A 24718-nucleotide genomic window follows, 5' to 3' on the forward strand; every position below is an offset into this window, starting at 1 on the left:
TGACCATTGCTTCTCTAACAACGAATAAACCTGCACGTGGATCCTAACCTCAGTTGTTTCTGTCACTCCCCGCGTTACAGATGTGGTTCCCTGTTCCTCCACATGCTCTGTGCCAATCTGCCAAAGAGAAAGATATCAGGTCTTTAGTTATCTCAATACATTTCTTTGGAAACAAACGCCATTGTTCAAGCAGTTCTACCTGCTTCCTGAGCTCCAGATCCACACTATACACTATGAACTTATGCACTTACACACTCAACAACATAGTATATGAATGTAGTGTCATCCCAAATAGAACTCAAACGGTTATTTACCAACTGCAAATTTAAAGTGTTTCCCAGATTATGTTTGAAGGTTGCCAAATTAGAGAAACAAATACCTCGTCTGGTCTTCATCCTGTTAGCTGTCTGTGGTATCTGTCTCCAGTCTCCAAACCTGCACAGTCAAATATCCAGTTTATGTTCACAGACTTATCATCTGCATCAATATACTCACCTACTAATACTCACCTGACATCCTGTAAATAAACATTGTTTATATTCCTCCCCTGAATCCTGTCCCTTCTGTGACACTTGCTCTGTAAAAATTAAAGTATATCATTTAAAAATGTTTTATAAAGTTTATTTGATACTTAAAAGTTTAAGGCTGTATCTAATTTATTACAATGCACTTGTCATTACTGAGGTGTGTTTCCCTGTTCCTCCACAAGCTCCATGCCAACCTGTCAAAGAGAATGATATCAGGTCTTTAATTCATCATTATACATTTCTTTGGAAACTAACTCAATTGTTCAATCTGTTAAAGCATTACTACCTGCTTCCTGAGCTCCAGGTCTTCAAGTATATCTCCACCGTTCCCCTTGTGAGTCTCCTTCTTCTGCTACACTTCAATCTGCAAAAAAACAAAGACAGCCCCAACAAAACCCCACCTGCTGTTCTCCAGCATTTTTTAGGTAAATGTCCACCGATGCTCTTGTGAGTCTCCCTCTTCTGCCTTTTCTCCATTAGCTGAAAGAGGAAAAACCTGACACAGACAAGGCCTAACTTAAAACCTAAAGTGTGGTACGTTGAGGAATCACATAATTAAAAATATATGAACACTCTTTTACCCATTGATACGTACAATAACACCGATGTGATCAGCATTGGCTGTTCCCTGTACTGTATGACCACTGTTGTGATTAGTATGTTTAGTACATCTTGTCATCAGATGCTAAGAATCTAAAAAACTGTGGAGCTCTCGAGCAGATACGTGCTAGAAAAGTGCTTTTGCAGACTTGCACACTCAGGAATGTCCCCATGCTGCATCAATGGTAAAATAATTATCACAAACCTGTTAACGTGTGTTCATAGTTGTGTAAAATAATGCATGTTTACGATATATAGCCTAAAGTCATTTGTTTTGTAAATAGCCTAGCGGTGTGGCTTTCGATTTAGTTTGTTACCTCAGATTTAAATGAATTTGGATGTGATTCAAATGGTGCAGGCCGCAGAACAGACTGAAGCAAATTTGACATGTTTGAAGCTTGGAGAAGCACAAAAATAAAAGTTAGCCTTTGTGTGCACAGATGAAGCACCCACAGACCTTACCCATGTCAGCCTGAAAACGGTGGTCAGGTGCACAGTTTACGCAAACTCCACGGTTTACTTAAGATATGATCTCAATTCCACCAAATCATGGAAATGCTGCACGTATGAATTGATAAATCACGTATGAATTAGTCAAACAGTGTATTTATAATCACTCACTTTTCTGACACACATACTGTAAATGACACGCTGTAAGCAGATCTAATCTCTAATTTAAATATGTAATTGTGAACGCATATTTAAAATACAAGTTAATGTTTAGATTTCAAGGGGGAGACCGGAGATAGTTTTAACTCTTACAATCTCTATAACCAGGAACTAGTTACAAATCAGTTGATTCACTTCACACATGCTCATATTAGTCCTCATACCACATATGAAAAAGTAGAGTCCTGTGACAGACACAACAGATATTAGACAGGAAACACTACATTTCAGCTAAGATTAATTGATTAATCATTTTTGAGATAGCAGTGCCTGGTTTGTAGTTAAACCCATGTAATATGTGTGTCTGTGTGTGGATATATTTAATCCACATTGTTGGTGATAATGTTTTAGCTGTTAACTGTAAGGAGAACAGACTCATGGCCACACAACGCTGGGTCAGTTGTAACAACAAAAGCTGGTAACTTGCTAGTAACATCAGTGAAATGTTACCACCAACCCCAAGCAGATTTAAAACCATATTTATATGATTTAATTTTAGCATTCCCTATAGCTCCTGAAAGAGAAAGTCAAAAGTAGTTTAAATTCAGTGTTTGACCTCTATGGGCTCATGAAGCCTGCACACACAATTAGTGTTCAATTGTTGAAGCTGATGCACATTTGCACATTTTATTCAGCTTTGTAACACAGAGACACACAAATTATACTGAAAGCTCAATGTTGAATAAAAAACTCTCAGATCTATTTTTTGGTCATAATTCTTATTTTATAATGTTACATCTCACCCTGGTGGAAATCATAATTAACATCTTTAGCTTAAGCAAATCTATGTTATATTATTACGTGGCCAACAATAATAATATAAAACAGCATTTCAGTATTTATACAAGCAAGGTAGCAAGACCCTATAGCTGAGGCAGTAACTTAGAAACACATACAACTCCGACAAGGATCTTAAAATGAAACAAGTTTATTAAGCTAAACACACAGTACACTACTCTAAAAGACAAACATACAGATGCACACACACACACACACACACACACACACACACACACATACTGGTACGGGTGGTTTATCGGGACCTTTTTCCAGCATCATTATACCATCATGGTATATGGGGACCCACATTTCCTTTTGTTTTACAGATTAGTAAGAAATATGAATATTCTCCATATTGCATGGGGAATAATTCTGTCTACTCAGAATTTAATTATTGTGAAAGAGTCTGGAAATATTAAGACCTGACATCCTACAACAATGTGGGGACATTTCAAAAGTGGGCGTTGCGGATTTAATCATGCATTATGAGGACAGCCATGAGTTTTACACATACACACTAACAACCCTGGATTATGAGCACAATCAGTGTTTAACTGGACTTCACTCATACACACCAACACACTTTACTAACACAGAATTGTGAGGACAATTACTCATACACACCCACACACATTACTAACACAGGATTGTGAGGACAACTGGTGTTTAACTGGACTTTACTCATACACACCAACACACATTACTAACACAGGATTGTGAGGACAACTGGTGTTTAACTGGACTTTACTCATACACACCAACACACATTACTAACACAGAATTGTGAGGACAACTGGTGTTTAACTGGACTTTACTCATACACACCAACACACTTTACTAACACTGGATTGTGAGGACAATCAGTGTTTAACTGGACTAGCTAATAGACAGACAGACAGAGAGAGATAGGGAGATAGATATATAGATCAGTAACATCAAATCACTGACTCAAATGCATTTATTCAACAAGGCTTTTTAAAAAAAAATAAAACTTAATGACAACATTTTAAGGGTTCTGCCAAAAATGAAAATTGATTTATTCAACTTAATGCCATCCTCAGTGTACATGACATTCTTCTTTCAGATGAATACATTAAGAGTTATTTAAAATTTTTCTGGGCACTTTCAAACATTATATTGGTAGTGAATTGTGACCCCTTTTTAAACCTTGAAAAAGCACAAATATCTGTCGTGAAACAAACCCATACACATCCGGGAGGTTAATGTGTCTTTTGAAGCAGATCAATAGATTTTTGAATCTGTCATTAGCTTTGTTTCCATGCACCTATTTTTATGCGCATTTTGCATATGTGCATAAAAAACAGTTGATGGAAACGCCATAATGCGCATAAATTTTGAAAATGCGCATAAATAACGTATGTGCATAACTGAGTAGGATAAACTTTTTATTCGATAAGAAAAGATGCACATAAACTACGATGGAAACAATTTTACCGCACAAATTCCAGTGTGCGCATTAAAAAAGGTCATGTGATTTTGTTATAAGAGATCATGTGATGATGAAAATGTGCGTAAATGGAGAAACCAGCAGCACACTGTAAACCATCTGAACTGTTGTTTTGGTCATTCTAAAACACCTAACCGTTTAAGTATTAATATTATTATATTATTAATGACCTCCAGAATCAAGAGCGTCTGTGCTCCGCGTCATTTATTAGATGAAGAAAAGATTGACGCAGCTTCTCTTACCACAGCAAATTCAGTTTTTACTGTTGATTTTTGGCGCCAGTTAATCAGGAAGTGACGATTTTGTTTGCTTTGACTCGTTGGATGGAAACGCTGCTTTATTTGCACGTCTTTAAAGCGATAATCCAGTTTTGCGCATAAAGTTCATTTGCATTTTTGGCATAACGTTAATCTGCATTTTTGGCATAAAGTTCATTCGCATTTTTGGATGAAAACATAGCTAATTTCTGTATGATTGTTCGCAAAAAGTCAAGTTGGCTGAGTTTGGGAAATCTTCAATTTGTTCTTTGATTTGTTTAGGTTCATCTGACTCTGTCGCCAACACGCAAGTCGCAACTAGAGTTCATAATTCATAAAAAATAAATATTTGTTACAAACCTATTGATTCAAAAGACATCACATGTATTGGAACGGTTTGAACGGTTCCAAAAAGGCCCACACTTCACATCCATAATAGTATTTAAGTGCCCAGAGAAAATTTAAAATAACTCTTAATGTGTTCGTCTGAATGAAGAATGTCATATACTGTACAGCTAGGATTGCATAAGGGTGAATAAACCATGGGCTAATTTTATTTTTTGGATGAACTAACCGTTTAAAAGCACAGTTTTTGCTTTTCTTTGTTGAAATGCACTCCAACATTTCTTTTATTTATCTGCAAACCTCTGTTCCTCACAAAGTCACTTAAATTTTCTTCTTTCTTCTTTCATGGTCTTCTGCTTTCTTGCATTGATCACACTGTGCTTTTGTGGTGAGGTGTCCCTTTAAAATGTTTCATGACTGCATTCACTTCAGACTGCTCCATGTTTTTTATAATAACTGTCCTTGAGTTGGTGTCTGCAACAAATAAACACAAATACATATTTTTACTGACATTGTAAAAAAAACTATAAAGACTTATTTTACAGTCAGAGTGCAGGCTTTCTGTATCCTACTCAATGAGAGCACAGTTCCCTAGTGCTGCCTAACTGGTGTATTTCTTCAGCTAAATACAGGTGCTGGTCATATAATTAGAATATCTTCAAAAAGTTGATTTATTTCATTAATTCCATTCAAGCAGTGGAACTTGTTTAATGTATACATTCATTCCACACAGACTGATATATTTCAAGTTTTTATTTCTTATATGTTTTATTTAATCTATAGTGTTTCTACTGTGCTGTAAAATATTTTATTTTACATAGCACAATATACATCTATACTAAATGTGTTGTTTTTTGCCTTGCATAACAAAATGAATGCATGTTATAATACTGAATTTAATTTATCTTGAAATTAAATTATGTTCTCTAATCCTAGTACTGTTAGGATAAATTTTACATTAATTTATTCGTTAATATAATCTTTTATTTACTTAAAACAACAAATGTGAAAAAATGGAAATGGCTTTCAAATAGTGAATTGATGAAAGAAAAAAAAAAAACACTATTAAAAATACCTAGAAATTATAGGAGAAATCCATATTGTACTGAAGAACACAGACAAAAAAAAATGATGACACATACATTTCTACGCTAATTATTTGTGACATAGATACTTACATTTGCAAGTTGAAGTCGGCCACTTTCTACTTGACATGGGACCACTACATTCAATCATCGCACAAATCCAAACTGGAAAAAACATCACTGTGTACTTCATGGTGAAACTGTACAGAGGGAGAGTTTTTATTAAAATCCAATTCACATGCTAGACATACCACAACTTTTATATGAAAGCATCAATTTGTAAAAAGTCACTGCAGTTATTATTGAATTGAAAGCATGTCCAGGCTAAAAAGTGCACACATCAGATAAACCTTATTGATGCTAAAATGTCAAATTAATACTAAAACACTTTGTACATGAATGACAAAAATCTTAGTGCCAGATGTAAAATGAGCCAACAAATAACCAACCAAACTCTATTCATCAACTGTGTAAAATATGGGGGTCCTCACAAGGCCAAATTGTCCTCACAATTCATGTCCATGTCACGCCCATCCCCCAATACACAATAAAGTGAACACATAACAGACCAAACTGTACTTATCAAATGTGTTAAACTATGGGGGTCCTCACAAGGCCAAACTGTCCTTACATTCCATGACCATGTCATGCCCACCCCCCAATACACTAGTTATTATTATAAATTAATAGAGAGTAGGGATGCTAACAGTTACTCAATGATCGATTTATTGTCAGTAATCAGTTTAATCAACAGACCTTATCGATGACAGATTAAGCATGGACATTAAAGGATAAGTTATGATTTGCGCTGCGAGACAAGCGTCCACGACTTTACACATTAAATAATCAAGTGTGTGCAGTTTATGTTATGTGGGGGATGCATAAAACCCTGTTTTAAGTGGATCTCGGTTATATCTGCGGGTGCTGCCTTTAATTTGCAGGTCAGGAAATCAAAAACTAGGCTATTTGATGTTTAATTATGAGTGGGTCACGGGTGGATAAGATCAATTATTGGTTATGCAAACTTTAACTAGTTTCTCTAAAATATTAAGGTGTTTTAAGCAATTTCATCTGACAGACTGGCACGAATTGGAATTCTCACAATGAGTTTCTGAGTTCTCTCATCCTTCAGACCGAGTTTGTTCTTCCTAGGTAATCTGTGAACACGTTCAGTGCTCTGAATAGCTTGTAAAGCCTGTCCTGCTCTTTCAAATTACTTAATTAAATGTTAAATTATTATAGTTAAATTATTGAAACTGGCCAGCGCAATGGATGATTTTGTCATTAACAGTGAAAGCTGTTTAATATAGGCTTCCCTGAAACTGTGAATGTTTCACTTTAATTTTTTTATATTTTATTTATTTAACAAAAAGTTTGTGTTTTGGGTCTGAATAGCAGTACTTCTTTTGAAACACTTCACCACAAATGTTATTCATTCTTTATTTTGTAGATAATTGACCACCAAAAAATACATTATTTTCCAAAGAATATATATATGAAGTGTACATTTATGTCCGTGCCTGTTGCACAACTGTGCAGTGGATGATTTGTTTCACTCTCTGAAAAATAAGGATTTAATTAATGCTCCACTGTAATTGGTTTATCCCAAACCGCTGTCTTATATTTGCTACAAACTTTAAAACTAACAAAGTTTAAAAGAAGTCATTCTTTTACAGATTATGTCTTAAGCATCTGAATTTTTATCTATGCTGATGTGTTTTTATTTTCTCCATCTTACTCATGGCGAGTTCAGGTGAAAGTAAAATTTAATTAAATAAAGATTTAATTAAATAAAGGCCACAATTTTATTTGCCTGCATCAAACTGGCAGGAAAATCTACATTTACAATACATGAAATACAAAGGCTGGTTATTTTACCGGTGATGAGGGATAATAGTAGTATTACAGAGGAAATATCTTATTATTATAAAGGAAACCTAAGTTTGACGTCAACAGATCCTATCAATGTCGTATCGAATGCCCTTAAATAAATGTAGCCTATCTGACATCAAGCACCAAGTGTTTATTGAGATTGTGTCACCTATCATATATAGTCTGTTCTTCACAGAAGCTTTAAGGCACCTTTATTTAGCCTAGCCTACTACTGTATATAAATTTAGATTTTTTTTTACATATAATGTTCCATTACTTCATTTCTTTTTTTTATATATTTATAGTTTATATATAAAATGAGCACTTAGCTTATTTCGCAGTGATCATTATGCAAAGAGCATATTGGTTTTATTCTTCATTAACACATTCATTAATTATGTATTTCATAAACGGACTGTTTATACGGACTAAGCTATTAATTACTGTAAGTCTCCAAATGGAAAAGGCTAGGGTGATTTGTTTAATATTTCAAAACATTCAAAATTTTATCTATTATGTTTATGGAGTGGTGATTAATGATTAATCAATAATTTAAATGATCATGGATCACAGGATTTTGTGGAAATTGACATCCCTAACAGAAAGAGGTCTATTTTACTCAAAGAGAGTTATCGCAACAAAGTTTTTGAGATAACAGCCCAGGACAAACAGCCTAAAATAGCACTTAACCCTTCTACATCAAACAATGTCATTGTCAAAAAGGAAATTATTTTGTTTGCAATAAGATATATTTGCAGTTTTGGATAGAAACTCTGCTCATATCAAGAAGTAAATTAAATTCACTTACTTTCTCCTTATCTGATGTGGAAGTGTTTCGAACCACATTCAATCATTGCCATTGATGACTCTTCACATAATTCCTATAAATGTGAAAAGGAGGAAAAAAAAAATATCACAAGATTGGGTCAAAAAGCTTGCCAAGTAAGTACTACACTTAACTAATGAACTAATAATACCTGGCCTAATTTCAGGTGTTAGGGAAAAGCAAATGAATAAAAAATTCTTGGACAACATCTACAATTTCATTTAATTTGTTATCTGAGTTTTTGTACAAGAAAGCAATTGGCAAGTATAAATTGAGCCAAAAAAGCCAACACATAACTGACCAAACTCTATTCATCAAATTTGTTAAAATATGGTGGTTCTTACAAGGCCAGACTGTACTTACATTTCATGTCCATGTCATGCCCATTCCCCAATACACTAGTTATTATTATTAATTAATAGAGAGGTGTATATTTTACTCAAAGAGAGTCATCACAACAACATTTTTGAGAAAACAGCCCAGGTAAAACAGCCTAAAATGATAAATCAACCCTCCTTCTACAACCACAAATCAGAAACAGTTGGGACAGTATGGAAATTGCTAATAAAAAAATAGTGTAATGTTGCCATTCTTTTTTTTACAACACTTAAAAATATGTTTAGGGACTGGAGACAGCAAGTGATGAAGTGTTTCATGTGTAATTTTGTTCCATTCTTCCTGCAAACAAATCAAAGTGGGCAACAGTACGGTGCACCACACATTCTGTATTGGAGACAGGTCAAGACTGCAGACAGGCCAGTCCAGTACCTGTGTCCTCTCTCACCTGTTGACATTACCCGTTTCACATCACATCATTATTTAACCATTTTACCTGATGACAGCCCTAAACTCCTGTCACAACTTTTTTTGAAATATGTTGCAAGAACCAAAATTGGAATACAAGTTTATTAACACATTAACACATTGTCTGTTGGATTATCTGCAATACAATACAAATCAAAGTAAATTTAGTAATCAGTACTTTCTTTTTTTATTAGCATTTTCCATACTGTGCCAATCTTTTCTGATTTAAGGTTCTAACATGGTTTGCATCAAGAAGAAAATTAAATTCACTTACTGTCTCTTTCCCTGACATGGACGTTTTCGCACTGCATTCAATCTCAGTCACCAATGATTCTTCATGCAATTCCTGTAAAAGTGAGAAAGAGAAACAAGATTGAGGCTAGAAGATTTGCAAAGTGGCGATTTTATTATCTTTGACTCATTTGAGTGAAACAGTGATTGTTTGAAACATTTTAATGCATCGTTTTAAATTTCCACATAAGTTACATTTGCCTATTGGCTTTTTGTCAAGGGAACCAGTGTGATGCCGACTGCTGGTTTGCCTACAAAGTGACATTATAGTCCCATCACTCTATTTAACAAATGTGTTCAAATATGGGGGTGAGAAAGGAAACTAGAGATGTTCATATTAATCGTTTAGCCGTTAACTGAAAGGATGCATTTTTAACCAATTTATGGTATCAGTTAAACAATTAAAATGTATTATTATTTTATTTTGCAACACATAGGGCTATTTGTTAACTCAGGGACATTATAATATGTGCAACCACAAGTGCCTACAGATGTATTTTGATAAAAGAAGCATAATGAAAAGAGTGAAAAGACTTGTCAGTTTGACACAGACAAGTTGATGCCAAATCAACGCTATTGGTTGTTGCCTCTGTCCTGGATCTGCATTATAAACCCCTTCGTGTATTTGCACAAGTGGAGAAAGAAGCCCCTAATGCAAAACCTTCTGAAATGTGCTCTGCTCTGAAAACAAGTCGAAGCATTGGGGTTTTCACTTGCGCTGAGTGGGCTCCACACGGCACCATCATATCAACAAATAACTAAACTTTTTTTTCATTTGGAGAATTACAGTTATTAATAGTCTTTATAAAAGATCCATTTCTAAAATAGCCTGCATAGCCTAATCTACAAATCAAACAAATGCTGATTGACTTCAATGATTTATGCTTATGATAACTCCACACCAAACTGAGACTTTCATTTTATAGCTTTATAAACTATTAAAATGTATGCAAAGTAATGCAATCCTTGGCTACATGTTAAAAAAACTAAATTATTATTTGCTATAGTAGCCTAGCCTATACTTTAAATATAAGTCAAGATGTGCCTTATTGTCTCTCATCACCACGGCCACAGCGCACATCTGTTTAAAGCTTCTGTAAAAAAACAGAGCTTCATTTGACATATGAAACAATCTTAATAATAAAAAAAAACTTACTTCTTTGCCATCAACTTGACTACAGGCTACACTGTTTAAGGGCATTCTATACATTATGACAATGATAGAATCTGTTGTTGTGAAGTTTAGGCTATATTTCCTTCATAATAAATTTCCTTTAAAATCTCTAATAATATTATTATACCTCATTGCTGGTAACCAGCCTTTCAGCAAAGGCTATATTGCTATACTGATATTTCTGTGCTACTGAGGACAGTGCAACTAAAAATCACACAAGCACTGGAGGTAAAATCAGATGCTCAAGACATAATCTTTAAAATAAAGACTTCTATTAAAAATGTTGGCAGACGTTGCGATATAAGAATTAGAGAGGAGCATTAATTAAATGCCTATCTTCTGTAGAGCAAACGATTTGAGGTAGCCTGCTATTTTTATTTGAATGAAACAAAAACCAAAAAGAAACATGATTGGAAATAAACAGCATGCTGGTTCTTAAAAAGGATTCAGTCAGTGTTTTCGTTTTGTAATCTCAATTTGTAATTTAACTGAAAAGAAAATATTTAGGGCAGGCCTTTTTATTTAGTTTATTATTTTTTTCTATGATGTTGGAAACACTGTGTGTGAAGACTTTATAATGTTCTATGCATATTTTACTACTTAAGGGTTGCACTTTAAAATACTGAGATGTGTGAAACCATTAGGGTATATTTAGATTGAGCATAAGGTACTGTTGCACTTTTTAAAAAATGTAAAAGGTGAAGTGCCTTTTTATTTTTAAAAAAGTTTCTGAATTTTAAGATACAAATATGTTATTTTTCTATAGTATTCATATTCATTTTTTATATCTTTTTTGCACAGTTTTTATACAGTTGTTTTGTAAAACTTTACTCTAGTTTGCTGTATGCATTTGTAATATTTTATTAATGGATAAGTCTGAAGCACACCATAAATTTAATCTGTCAATTTAAACAAGGCTAAAATTATACACAACTGTATCTACAGATACCCACTCAGGTATCGGTTTAGTACTTGCATTTGGTTGATTCCCTGAGCTCAGGTATGAGAATCAGTATCGGGAAGGGGAAAAGGGTATTGGAACATCCCTACCTCTTATTCTAACATGGTCAGCGTCAAGAAGGAAATTAAATTCACTTACTGTCTCTTTCCCTGATGTGGAAGGTTTCGCACTGCATTCGATCTCAGTCACCAATGACTATTCATGCAATTGCTGAAAAAGGGAAAAAGAGAAACCCAAGATTGAGGCAAAAAGTTTTGTAATATGACTATTTTATTGTCTTTAACTAGTTTGACGCAAATGATTATTATTCACAAATTTTAGAATATAATTCAATTTTCCACATAAGTTACATTTGCAGCTTTAGATGGAAACCTGGCTTTTATAAAAAAGGAAAATTAAATTCTCTTACTTTCTCCTTACCTGATGTGAAAGTGTTACGAACCACATTCGGTCATTGCCATTGATGACTCTTCACATAATTCCTGTAAACATAAAAAGGAAAGGCACAAGATTGGGTCGGAAAGGCAGTGAATGCAGATGAGCCTACAAAGCCAATACATAACCAAACCAACCCTTATAGAGTGGTGGAACTATGATGTCTCTGTAGACAAAAACCCAGAAGCGAGTTTGTGTTTTAGCACTTCTGCTTCCAACTTTCTAAAGTAAATGTTTTTTTTTTATGTTTTTGGAATGGCATATTTGTAAAATCCCTAAAATAAGGTGTGTTTACTGCAAGCTTAAGAAATGATCTTCTTCATTTGTACACCCCTTTGCGCTCACTGAGATCATCTTCTGCTGAACTGTTATCTGTCCCAAACTTTAAGATGAAGTCATTTGGTGGCAGGGCTTTTAGCTGTACAGCACCAAAGTTATGGAACTCCCTGCCTTTGTACATTCGCCAGGTAGACTCTATTTAGATAAAAACGTTTTTTGTTTAGGATAGCTTTTAATGATTTGCTGGTTTAATTTTATGCTGATTGTCATTTTTACTGCTTGTATTTTTATGATGTGCTTGTGATCTGCTGTAAGGTGTCCTTGAGTGCTTTTTATTATTATTATTAAGATACATTCATGTTTTATTCTAAGATATAAAACACACCAGTTACAGCACATTTGTGATTTTTCTTTTAAGCTGTTAGGTGTCTTTATAAAGCTGGTTGCTAAAAAGTTGCTAAACGAGACTACAGGTGCTGTTGGACATGAAATATCACACAGTGAACAGGTTGATGGTGTACAGCTTGTACTGTATCTCTCAGGTTAAATCTGTATGGGGTATTCAAATATTGTGTCCAAAACCACGTTGAAAACTCAATGTGTGCTTCTTCCTTTACCAATTTAAATTAGTTTCTGAACTCTGTCATTGCTATGACCACAATCAGCTGTTCATACACACATGCTGCAGTCAATTTTCAGAATAGTTCAACTTTTGCCACTGTGTGGATTAATTCTGAAATTTAAAAACATGCACAAACAATGAAGTTATTTCTTTAGAGTAATTTGAAACATAAAAAAGTAAACTAATAAATGAAATACACAACACAATACAACAAACTAGGGCTGGGCGGTATATTGAGTTCTGGGTATATATCGATATGATTCCCCAACTCGATGCGGGATTATCCAACATCATTTATATCGATATGGTTTGAGGCCACACATGCGCATTCTGCGCGAAACAGACCACTTCAAGGCAGCACACGAGCTCCACTTGCACAAATGAGCGCATGCGCAAATGAATGATTCACTCCATGAGTCATACAATAGATTTGTTCAAAATAAACAAAACATTCAAGAATGACCTATCACTGGACACAACATGGAGGAACATGCAGTGTCGGTGTTGTATCGAAATTTGACTCACCTCGCGTACACGCACATCACACAGCGCCTGCAGCTGTCACAGCGGTTTATCAGAAACCTTTTATTGATCATTCCTTTCGCAATTGACAGCAAGAACGAACATAGAAGCCTTGTCAAATTGACTGATGTGTTCAAAGAAATTAAAAACGTCAAAATGGGAGGAATTTATACCACATTTCGAAAATAAAACCAGCTCATATTCACTGATTATAAGTTCAGTAGTTATTGCACGACAGTCTCTTCTTTACATTTACATAATAATACATTTAGCTCTGTGTTCTGCTCTGTTATAATGACTGTTTACATTTATATGCTTAACCAGCATTTTATCACAGTACTCTGAAACTGTTTCATTACTTCTCATATCTATAGTCTATTTGCTTTCATCTCCTTATTTAATATTTAGTAAAACAAGTTTAGTCAAAACAAAAGAAAAAGTGTAGGACTTTTTTACTTGGAGTGGAAGACTTCTCTGTAGATATCTTCGATATGTGCACTGTTTAATAATTGTGCACAATACATACATGTAAATGTGTAACTAATAAAACATATACAGCTGATTTAATTGTTGTTTGTAAAATCACACTGTGGTATACAGGATTACTTATAACAATACTGTAATTGTGTCAAAATAGTGTGTGTTTCATATTTACATTTATTGTGGTTTTTTCTATCCTACAATATTTTTTTGTTGTGTTACTATTTAAGTGTGTGTATGGTTCTGTTTACTTTGTTATTTGCACAACAGCACAGTAGTGCTGTGTATAGTGTTAAGCAGGAAAAAAACCCTGTACTGTATTTATTTATCAAAGTTTTTTTTTACTTGAAATGTTGTGCAACAGTTTTAAGCAGGAAAAAAAGAAAAAAAGATTTTGTGCAGCTGTTATTTTTTGTGCAGCTGTTTTTTTTTTTTTTTTGTAAACAGAGAGGGAAACCCATGTGCTTGAATTATATTTTGCTCAAAAACTCTTTGATAAAGTTTTAATAAAGGCTTTAACTCTCAAGTAACCATTTATGGGAAAATACCAGATATATATCGTATACCGTCGTTCCTCCTAAAAATACCGGGATATGATTTTTTGCCCATATCGCCCAGTCCTACAACAAACGTGTCTTAAAGAGACCACACACTTACCCTTGAATGCCATGGCCAAGAAGAATCACCATAGAAGTGGGTAATGTCTTCATCTGGAAAGTTATCCTTTGTAGTAAACGGACACAGGTGTGGGCTTCTTTAAGAACTACTGCCTTCATTTAGCATTTCTGTGATCATCATTCAGGCATCCCAGTTATCCATCCTTTTTTTGAAGCATCGATGCTGTGGGAAAAATATTGCATAATTAAAACATTCCTGACTGAAACACAAAGTAATAACCTAATATTGAATAGTTTGTGATGTTAAGCTAACCTTGCTTTTTAATCTTTTGTCAAATATATGACACAGTTTACTTCCCTTCCTTAAAGTGTTTCTATTGACATCCTGACCACCTTGTTATTGTTTATTATACCATAAAAATTTGTATGTTGTTAATACTACTACTACTACTACTACTACTACTACTACTTCTACTACTTATTATTACTACTACTAATAATAAATAGTCTACAGTGGACAAGCTCAAGTTTAGACCTCGTTTACACCTGTATTTAGTATCATCCATGTCTGTTTAAAATGTTTAAAATGAAGCCAAAATGTCCAACTTACCAGTAATGTGTTTCATTAAATATGAACTCAAAGACTGTAGTGGACTGAGTTGTCAGACTGTAAAGTTAGTACAATCGCTAAGAAATGAATATACGTGTCATATAACTGTAATATAAACAAACTGGGTCACGGACACCATTTAATCTGCTAATGATGTCGCACCTTAAGTGATATGACCCTGACTAACTCGTCATGCACACAATGTTTAAAGTTAACTTAACACACGGCACAAAAGTATACAGTACATAAGCAGTTCATACCTTAAAGGTGCACAAATGGTTCTCTTTTGTAGTTGCTGATAGTTCACTCCGTTGGAATTAAAGGTCTACCTTGCGTGTCTTCGGCAGCCAATTGGAAACATGAAGCGGGCTGATATTGATGGACATGAAATCCAGCCAATCGCTGACGAGGATTCCGCTGATCGACTAATGAAACGCGATCAAATTCAGCCAATCGCTGACGAGGAGGCCCTCTCGCTAGACCAATGAAACGCGACTGTGACGAGCAGAAATGTGTATGAAAGAGCAGTAGCAGCGAAGGGACGATAGTGGGAGATTATACACAATGAGCATACACAGATACACACAGAAAAATGGGCTCACCGTAACTATTAGGACATAACGAGAAAAGGCGGGAGGTGGTATGTCACGCCATTTTGAACACTTCTACGCTGCTTGACTTATCAGGACATTAGCACTGTCCCAATAGTTACGGTGTGTCCTCATATTGTCGGTATGTATTCAGGTGTTTTGTCCCAACAGTCCGGTCGCACCAACGCACACACATACAAACACACACACACACACAGTTCTGGAATGGGTGAATGACTGAGGATGAACAACAAAGAGTCCCAAACGTCTCGCACTTGCTAAGTTATTAGCATTGCATCCTGAGAAAACCACCAAGCAGAGAATCTGAATAAGGTTTACTGCTTAAATTTAACACCAGCTTCAGCAAGGAGTGAACGTTGTTTGTGTTACTTGCGTTTGGATGACCAGTCCATTGGAAGCCGATTGGTTGCTGTGCGTTGACGTGGCAGAGATGTCCTTTGTTGGAGAGGGTTTTCCTTCATCCTCTGGAGCGTGGAACTCCCTGTCCCGGTGACGGAGAGTTTTACGTCAGCACGTGGGAAGTTTGTTGAATGGGAATTCCTCCAGTGACTGCTCCGGCAGAATTACGAGACTTAGGAAGTAAGAGTTCAAAGAAGTTGAATGACTGACCCTACTGCTTGATGGGGCTGCGTCCGAGTGTTCACGGGTCAGACTGAGTTCATGCGAGTCGCGAACGTACACAGAAGCAGCGTGAGCGTAAACGGGTTCTCGTTGACTTAGTGATGTAACGGTGAACAGACACAGGCTTTACACGGGTAGTTCTTCCGAGAGCAATGTCCAGCAGGCATGTTGTAAAGACGGGAAGCGTGCAACGCAAAGTTTGTGCGTAGAAACCCCTTGTGAAGCCAAACGAAAGCCGTTAAACTTTCACCTCGTAAAAGTTTTATAGTGGCCAGAGTTTAGACCAGTCCACTCTGTGACTGTCCAATGGCACAGCTACTTCGCGAGTCTACCCTCCATCTTTTCCCTTTGTTGTCTCCGACAGGGAGGGGGAGACCCGTGACATAAAACTTCACTTTACTGTTATCAAAACTCAATAAAGCTCTGTAATTAACTACTATTTGCAGATACAGCTTTATCATTTAAACCAATGTTCTCTTAAGCCTTATAGCTTTAGTTTGACATCAAACATCACGGCCTTTATCAAATACAGTTAATTACATGCGTATTCATTTACATGCACCCCATACTGAATATACTTGCTTACATACGTAGTAAAACATACACACCTATTAGCAATAAAACATTAGAGCAAACACACTTTTAAACGTGAAATGTCCAAAAATCGTGCTGGCTTTTTGTACCGAAATAATACGAGTGTTATCTCCTTTTTTTACAGCACGAGGAAAGGGGGAATATCATGCGCCCGAAGAGACACACATGTGTCTTTCTTCTTTTGGGTGCAAGTTAATTAACATAGTCATGTGACGGTCAAATGGCCGGACTTTCCCGATGGGCCATGTACTTATTAACCTGTGGTTACAACCCGTCCTTTGTTTTATAAAGTTGGAAGGAGAGTGTGTATTGGAATTAAGCTCGGGGCGATACTTAATTAAGAAGGAGACGGAGGGGGCGCAATGTGGCTTTCATGACTGCTGGTTTTAGCTCCGCTTAGAATATGGCTGAGTTCATACAGTCCCCCATTTGGATGGTGATGTCGCTGAAGCGACCATCGGCAGACACTGGAAGAAGAGGCAGTCAAAGGAAAGAACAGGCACACACAAGGCACAAACAACATTTCCATCACAGACTGAATTCTGGTGAAGGTATTAGACAAATTGGCATAATCAGGTTAGAAACACTTGACAGTTGAGGGGAACCTTAATAAGGGTTGCGACAATCAATTTATTTGGCTAATCGTAAACGGTGAGGATGGCAGGCGATGCCGGAGGCAGCTCGATTAAGGTTAACGAATTCTCAGGTTCTCGGTCCTCTTCGCGTCGGAAAAGGCAACGATTGCCGAGTATGCATTTGTTACATGCATCTCGGATGGCGGTCACTCTCTTGTGGAGGAGATAGGCGAGCGTCAAAGTTACAACGTAGCCAACGATAGTAGAAACGCACAGAGCCGTATCGGCAGCCGACCAAGACCGAATGATTGGAGAGCCAGGGGGAGGAAGGCGTGCAATGGCCTCCAATGCGTCGTTGACTGGGGTCAAATCGATTAATTGTGTTCCTTCCTCCTTGATCTTTTGTTCCAATTTAGGATCAAGGGTAAAGGAATGTTGCTTAAAAAATGGTGAGATTTCCAGTTCGGTTTGATACTCGTCCTCGGGAAGATGGTACAAGGCCAAATCGTCAATATGAAGGATCGAGCCCTTAGGGACAGTGATCCACAAAGTTTGATCGGGAAGGTTAATGTGAGTGGCAGTGTCGTGCTGATCATACGTAAGTGTAGCGGTACGCACAGGGGTGTTAACTAACCATCGGTTACCGACGAGTTCAACTTGGGTTGCCTCGACTTGGGCCCGTGGCGTAGCTTCGGCGGGACAGCTGGTATCAGGTCTAACCGATTCCAGGCCGCAGATGCCGTCAGTGTTATCGCGAACGAAGGGCTTACTAGGGCACACATAATGTATCTCTTTGGTAAGAGTGCACATTTTTAGGTTAGGGGCCAAATACAACTGCTCGTTATTATCGTGGTACGCAATGACGTCAGGGGTATGAATTTTGACATAGGTGTCTCCTTGCCAAAATCCAACGTTTACGACATCTTTGAGACGATAAATGTTGGCGGGGTCAATTATCGGTAGACTAAGCAAAAAGGCTAGGTCCCCTGCTTCTGGATCCACGTATAAGGGAATAGCACTGCCCAGAGAGAACGCAAGGTGAGCTTGGATCGGGCTAGTGGGGCCCGTAGTGGCCGAAGTCAGGATGTTTTGAACTAGACTTAGGGGTATCAGGTAATGTGGAATTCTACCCATAGCCAGATTATCAACTGAGGAACTCACTTCTCATAGCATGTCAGCCATGAGAGTGGTTAACAGCTGCGTTTGAGCTAAATCGCTTTGAATAACCGAGAATAGCTTGTTAATGGATTTGATTGTTTGGTTTAAGAGAGTGCTCTGCGTGTTAAGGACTGTAATAGTTCTGTTTAGTGATTTTCCAAAAGTTTGTAAGGCACGGCCCTGGACTGCAAGTTGTTGGCGGATTTCAGGTATTTCGGCCTGAATTTCAACCACATGCCGCCTTACTGTGGCCAAATTTACGGCATTAGCGGTACTCATGCCAATGTTGAACAGAGTTCCTACAGCTGCGGCAGCCCCCAGCAAGGCGCCCAAAAATCGTTTGGGACGCCGGTGGTACCCGCTAAGTTCAGCTTGGGTTACCGTCATTTTCTGCAATTGGGGCGTGAGCAAGAATTTCCTGGGTCCAACGACTACCGGCCCAGGTGGTTTGGGATGGCTGTGGGAGTGTAGTGATTTCTGACAACTTCGCGGGGATTAAGTCGGACGTACACCTTTTGGGTGTGCGTTTTACAGTTTATCAGTAACCCCGGTTGTTCGCTGAGTACTATCCTCAATGCTGGTCCCGGCGACGTGACTTCTGGCTGTGGTGTGACCCCCATTACGCAGAAGATCAGAACAGCGAGGCCAATCATCTTCCTGGCAATAGAATCAAAGGAAACAAATTAGATTTGGAAATCATGTCGCCCTGAGTGTCAAAAGAAAAATTTAAAGAACAATTACAACAATTTGGTGATTGGAGTCAGTCCTAAATTTAGGCCTTATGCTTAGCTTGCATGATTCTATGTGAGTCCCTCAGGATGGGACTGGAAGGGCAAATTAAACAAGGAAAAAGAGAAGAAAATGAAGAAACGAGAGACATAAAGGGAACTCAGGTAGGTTAAAAATCAGTGACACAAATCTGGAGTGGCTCCTCTCTACTAGGGGTTTTCTAGCAGGACTGTGGAGGAGAGAGCATTAATGTTATGTTTAGCACAGTTAACTAGGTGTTCCCTAGATTGTCTGGGGTTATGTTAGTGTAGTGTAGAGGGTAGGACAGTTGGTCAGTGTCAGTGGCTTTGGTCCTCCCCCATTTCTGGTTGGCTGGGCCCCCAGTGCCTCTTGATCTGGTTTCGATGAACCCATCGAAGGACAGGGTCACTGCGCCCTGACCTGATTTTGATTCGGTAGGCCACAGGTGAGAGTTTGTCAACGATCTCATGAGGTCCGGTCCAGTGAGGCAGGAACTTCTTGGACAGACGGTGAGGAGTGTTCTGTCGTGGTAGGGCGAAGCTGTAGTACCACACCTTGTCTCCGACATTGAATTGCTGGTATGAGGCCTTTTTGTCGTAGTAGGCCCTGCGTCCTTCCGCACTCCTTTGGAGTTGTTGCTGTGCAAAGGCGATAGTTGACCTTAGGTGCTGATGCAGCTCTTCAAGGTACTGGTGAGTGGTATAGGCGGCGACGAGATTCATGTCACCTGGTTGGTACAGCAGGTGTAACGGGAGTGTCATCTGCCGTCCTGTCTTTATCTCAAACGGGGATATCCCAGTAGAGCGATGAGGGGTGGCTCTTATTGCCATCAGTACAAGAGGGAGCTTGATGTCCCAGTCCTTTTGATTGGCAGACACATATTTTTTCAACATGCTGACCACTGTCTTGTTGGTTCGTTCCACTTGACCAGAGGAGATTGGGTGGTGGCTTATATGAAGCTTGGCTTGGATTCCCAGAAGTTTCCACACTTCCTGCATGACTTCGGCTGTAAAGTGGGTTCCTCGGTCAGAGTTGACTCCAAAAGGCAGGCCGAATCTTGAGAAGATGTGGTTCATTAACAGACATGCTGTAGTTTCTGCTGTATCATTGGGAGACATTTGACCCATTTTGTGAATTCGCAGACTATTGTCAGGAAGTATTTGTTGCCCCGCAACGAACGTGGCAGAGGTCCTACCCAATGGATTTGGAGGTCTGACCATGGGAAGGTCATTCCTTTCCTTTGCAGCGGTGCTCGGTAGTTTGGGTTTGCTGGTCAGAATTGGCAACACACTAGGCATCCTTTTACGTACTCCACTACATCCTGTTGCATGCCAGGCCAATATGTTACCTGTTTGAGCATTTCGTAGGTGGCTTTGGTGTCATGATGTCCAGCGCATGGTGCATCGTGGGCGTACATCAGCATCATCCCCCTCTGGCCACGAGGTATGACGAGTCGTGGTTGAGTGAGTACCTCGGGGACATATTTGAGTATGCCTTCTGCTAGATGCAGCAGGTGCTTGATGGAATTGAGATGGCGAAGTTCCGAGGACTTGGCCAGGTCAGAGGTTGAGAGCGGATTAGCCATAGGGTCGGAGATATGAGCGACCATAGTTTGCAGAACTTGATCCGAAGCTTGAAGGGTGACAAGGTCAGTGGCAGCAAACTGTGGTGAGAGAGCCAGTTGGGAGGAGGCGGGGTTTTGTACAGTCGTGGTGTGCTGTCGGCGGGTAATGGCTGCCACATTTGGGTTGGATGGGTGAGGTTGAAATGTCCAAGACTCTCCATGAAATGCGCCTGCTTTGGGGAGGGCGTCCGTTTGGTCATTGAAGTCTTTATCTTGCCCTGGTTGGCGTGAATGTCCACGGACCTTTTTCCAATAGACTAGCATGTCGTGTTTGGTAACAATAGAGTCGCATGACTGGAAGAGTTCTTGACGCTTGACAGGTTTGTTGTTAGCTGTCTTAAAGCCATTTTGTTTCCATCCCACTAGATGGCAAGTGAAGCTCAGCCGTACATAGTTTGAATCGGTGCAGATAAGGAGCTCTCTGACGTTGTGAGATGCAGCTAGTTGCAGGGTGATGAGAACAGCTGCGATTTCTGCATACTGTGATGAGTGAGGGCCGAGTTTGAATTGTTGTGGTGGGCAGGGGTCATCATCGAGCCAGACCACGCCCGCTCGAGCTTTCAAGTTGCCCTGGTGATTGTATGAGCAGCCATCCACATATGCAGTGGTCATTCCTTCACATACGTTCTCTTCACAGTATCTGTGATTCATCAGTTGTGGGGGTACCGGACCTTTGGGTTGCTGAGGTGCACGGCGTGTCAGTCGAGCAGTTCTGGCAGGTTGCTAGCCCATTTCCTAGGGACGATTTTTGGTTTTGAGCATATCTTGCCTCAATGTCCCGTCCTTGAAGTGCCATTAGCCAGGTAGCTGTGCGTGCATTGGTGACCACGCCATCTCTGATTCGCTGGCTGTTGAGGAAGGTCACTGGCTGGTGGCATGTCTCTATGATCACTTTTTGCGCTCCAATGTAGTTGGAGAAGCGCTGGATGGCCCACACAGTGCACAGTAAAGACTTTTCACAATCTGAGTACTTGCATTCTGGTGGAAGCAGGGTTTTGCTGGCATAGGCGACCACTCACTTGTCTTTGTCATGGAGCTTGTACAGCCCTGCGCTGAGGCAATGCTTGGAGAAACCTGCGTAAAGGTAGAACTCCTTGCTTGGGTCTGGGTAGGCTAGGCATGGAGCAGAGCACAGGCATTGTTTGAGTGCGCTCATAGCTTTGTCTTGGGCTTCTGTTCACGCAAAAGGTTCATCCTTTTTCAGGAGGGAGGTCAATGGTCGTGCAAGGTCGGCGTAGCCTTCGATGAACTGTCTTGAGTAATTGCACACTGCCAGAAAGCTTCTTAGCTCAGACACGTTGGTGGGTGTTTTAATGCTTTGGATTGCCTGGGTACGGCTAGACTGCGGTTCAATGCCATTTCGTCCCACGAGCAGGCCAACGTAATTCACTTTGGTTTTACACGATTGTCCCTTGTTGAGGGCAATCTTTGCTCCTGCGATTGTCAGCTGATTAAGGACGTGATCGATTTCCTTGAGGTGATCATCTACTTTTGAGCTTTTCAGGAGAACATCATCAACATAGACGAGATTACCTCTGGCTCTGGCATCAGGGCATGCTTTGTTCAGGAAGATGTTGAATTCTGCTGGTGAATTAGCATAAAAGAAAGGGCACCACAAATGTGGGTGGCGCATTTGGGTGAGTTGGTATGCGCACGGTATGGATGTTGGTTAGGCCACAGTCCAGGGAGTCTTTGGCAAAGGAGTCTTTGTACTTGTACAAAACTTCTTTGAGTCCTTGACGATCTGCTTCTTTGTGGAGGGCGACAGCCTCACTAAGGATCTGTTGGAGCTGTGCCTCGAACCCAGCATAGGGTTCTTCAATCGAGTCATTTGAGGGACTTTGGGTTTGAATGGCAATTGGCTTAGGTGTTTCTGTTGTAGGCTGTGTTGAGACTGCATAGACCGTGAGGTGGGTGTCATCAGTCAGTTCGAATCGGCATACACTTTCCCTAGACACTGGCAACATCACTGTGTCATCATCTTCGTCAGACAGTGGTTGGGCTGGTATTGGGCCTATGACAGGTACCATCAAGTCGAAGTCATGAAACGCCTGGTTGATGAGCCATCCTAGGTGACTGGTTTTAGGGACAGTGACATCTCTGGCAGTGCAGTTGTTGAACAGTATGTACATAGCACGTGATGACGCATCAATGAGAGGGGTGGCTTCCAGCGTCAGGCCCAGTTTCAGACAGGTCCTGGATGGCTGGAAGAATGCTAGCTTACTGTTGAGAGTGTGGCCAGGTCGCATGTTGAGGTGAACGCTGACACTCTTGCTGTTGGCAGGGATTGTGACTTCTCTCTCATTATTCATGGCACATGCATCTGGTATGGTTTGACCAGATCGAAGGGTGTTCAAATTGACTGAAGTGGCCAGTTGGTTTGACAGAGGGGCCCACACAACATTGTTGATAGTGTCCACAGAGGCATTGAGCCGAACTAGGATGTCTGCTCTAATGTAGATGTCATGAGGTAGGTTAGGGACAACGAGCCGTCTGTTGTTCCATCGGATGTCCACAGCGCAGATCATCTTGGACGTGGCCATGGCTGTCGAACAAGGACTGAGTGGGAAGCAGCTGTGTTTTGAGACATGTGGCAGAGTCTGGTGTCTTCGTTTTAAGGCTTGGAAGAGCTTTAGACTGACAGCTGAGTTCTCTGACCACATTGCTCGGGCCGCATTGGACACCGAGGTGTCTTGAATGTCTATTTCAGTCTTGATTGGAATGGGGCTAGAGTCTGAGTCAGGAGCTTGTAGTGAGCAGAGGAAAGGGTCTTGATCCTTACTGCTGGAGGTTGCACCAGTAGTGAGTGACTTGGGGTCAGTGCCTGTAGTTTGACACTGTGGCTCTTTGGAGCAAACTGGCTGGAAGGGCAATGGCTCCCGGACTTGAGTCCATATCTTCATATGCTTGAAATCAATTAGAGATTCAAATCGGTTCAGCAAATCTTTTCCTGTGAGGAGGGGGTACGTGTTGAGTGGTGAAACGTACACTGGGTGAACGAGGCTCATTGGTCCCACTGTCAGGTGTACTGGGGCAAGCTGTTTCAGCTGTAGGCCAGTGTGGGAGTAGGCTTGGAGGTTCAGTTCACACCTTTGAAGTCTGAGAGTTCTTTTGGTTCTCTTGGCTCTTTCTTGGACTTCTTCGATGAGTTCTGCTGACATTAGGGTGATGTCAGCTCCTGTGTCCATGAGAGCTTCGACTTGGACTTGCCATTTGATGATGATAGACAAATAGAATTTCCTTGCTACACCTCTTTCGATGAGGTCAGCCAGTAGTTGAGGGACAGGAGTTTGGCATGGGACAGGTAGGATTTCAGGGCTGGTTTGAGGTTCGTCGGAGGGCACTTTCAGGAATTTTTGGCAGTTCATCAGCAGGTGTCTGTGGGATGCTGCCGTGATCTGCTGCAGTAGCTGTGGAGTTAGTGCTTAACTCTATAGCGGGTTCAAACAGGTTTACTGTTTTACTTGAGGTAGTTGCAGGTATGGCTCTTTGAGAGTGAGGGGGTACAGTGCTATTCTCAGGGGTCTGTTGATGGTCGCTGCTGCTTTGTTCGACGGCTAG

The 24718-nt window shown here is 39.5% G+C and overlaps 2 long non-coding RNA genes across 2 annotated transcripts; both read right to left on the bottom strand.

The window, feature by feature from the left end:
* Window positions 1-542: 542 nt before the first annotated feature.
* On the bottom strand, window positions 543-872 carry LOC130230627 (uncharacterized). The gene is made up of 3 exons (XR_008837965.1): window positions 814-872; window positions 664-721; window positions 543-577 (listed from the first exon to the last, which is right to left on the bottom strand). It is a non-coding gene; the product is annotated as an uncharacterized LOC130230627 (long non-coding RNA).
* Window positions 873-8416: 7544 nt separating this feature from the next.
* On the bottom strand, window positions 8417-11850 carry LOC130230266 (uncharacterized). Its single transcript, XR_008837939.1, has 3 exons — window positions 11798-11850; window positions 9508-9579; window positions 8417-8484 (listed from the first exon to the last, which is right to left on the bottom strand). It is a non-coding gene; the product is annotated as an uncharacterized LOC130230266 (long non-coding RNA).
* Between the last annotated feature and the right edge of the window lie 12868 nt (window positions 11851-24718).

This window comes from Danio aesculapii, chromosome 6 (genome assembly GCF_903798145.1).
Source record: "Danio aesculapii chromosome 6, fDanAes4.1, whole genome shotgun sequence".
Lineage (NCBI taxonomy): Eukaryota > Metazoa > Chordata > Actinopteri > Cypriniformes > Danionidae > Danio > Danio aesculapii.